The sequence below is a fragment of the Coffea eugenioides genome, chromosome 11 (genome assembly GCF_003713205.1).
Source record: "Coffea eugenioides isolate CCC68of chromosome 11, Ceug_1.0, whole genome shotgun sequence".
Lineage (NCBI taxonomy): Eukaryota > Viridiplantae > Streptophyta > Magnoliopsida > Gentianales > Rubiaceae > Coffea > Coffea eugenioides.
In genome coordinates, this window is record NC_040045.1 from 51,384,603 (window position 1) to 51,386,216 (window position 1,614).

A 1,614-nucleotide genomic window follows, 5' to 3' on the forward strand; every position below is an offset into this window, starting at 1 on the left:
TCCAATGGTTTCGTAAAATAATATTTTTGGTGAAATAGCAGTTCTTGAACAGCTCTTTTGCCACAAACAAAATAATGTATCGGAATAAAAAAATCCGTCATCCAATAAAACACCAGCTCTTTATGGCTTTTATGTATTACAAGAACAGAGTACCCATTTTCCCATAAAACAGCAGCTTTTTATGGCTTTTATCTATTACAAGAACAGAGTACCCATTTTGTTACATAAAAAAAGTTATTTAATGGATGAAATAAAAAAAACCCATTTTGTAAGACAAAGCACAAAAGTCAATTTGATTGGTGTGTTAGGGGAAAGAATATCAGATATGTAATGTACCTGTATTTGACGTTCAAAATACTGCAGTGATGTTTGTGAAAAACACCGTAAAAAACATGTAATTATAATGGAACCAATTTTGATTATTTAAAATACCCAATATGTGAATGTGTTTTAACTGATATCCATTGATATGCTAAAGCATCGTTATCCCACGAAATACCAGCACCTTAACACCCATTTTTTCCATAAACAAATTTATTGATGACATAAAATAAAACTATACCCATTTTCCAATAAATGGGTATTTCTTTGAAATACCCAGTGTATTATTGGAAAACGGTTTTATTTCTATTTTATCCAATAAATAAATTTGTTTATGGGAAAATGGATAGTATGTTGTTGTAATAGATAAAGCCATAAAGAGGTGGGGTTGTATTCGAAAACAAGTACATTAAAATTTAATCGGGTTAAAGAAGTTGTATTCGGAATAATGGGTTTTAAAGAGATGAAATTTGATGAAAAAATGATACTTTACGATATCAATGAATAACAGTTGAAACACATTCACAGACTTGGTATTTCAAATCACAGTATTCATTATTTAAAATACCAAATTTGGGAAAGTATTTGAACTGTTATCCAATGGTTTCGTAAAATAATATTTTTGGTGAAATAGCAGTTCTTGAACAACTCTTTTGCCACAAACAAAATAATGTATCGGAATAAAAAAATCCGTCATCCAATAAAACACCAGCTCTTTATGGCTTTTATGTATTACAAGAACAAAGTACCCATTTTTCCATAAAACAGCAGCTTTTTATGGCTTTTATTTATTACAAGAACAGAGTACCCATTTTGTTACATAAAAAAAGTTATTTAATGGATGAAATAAAAAAAAAACCCATTTTGTAAGACAAAGCACAAAAGTCAATTTGATTGGTGTGTTAGGGGAAAGAATATCAGATATGTAATGTACCTGTATTTGACGTTCAAAATACTGCAGTGATGTTTGTGAAAAACACCGTAAAAAACATGTAATTAAAATGGAACCAATTTTGATTATTTAAAATACCCAATATGTGAATGTGTTTTAACTGATATCCATTGATATGCTAAGGCATCGTTATCCCACGAAATACCAGCACCTTAACACCCATTTTTTCCATAAACAAATTTATTGATTACATAAAATAAAACTATACCCATTTTCCAATAAATGGGTATTTCAAAGAAATACCCAGTGTATTATTGGAAAACGGTTTTATTTCTATTTTATCCAATAAATAAATTTATTTATGGGAAAATGGATAGTATGTTGTTGTAATAGATAAAGCC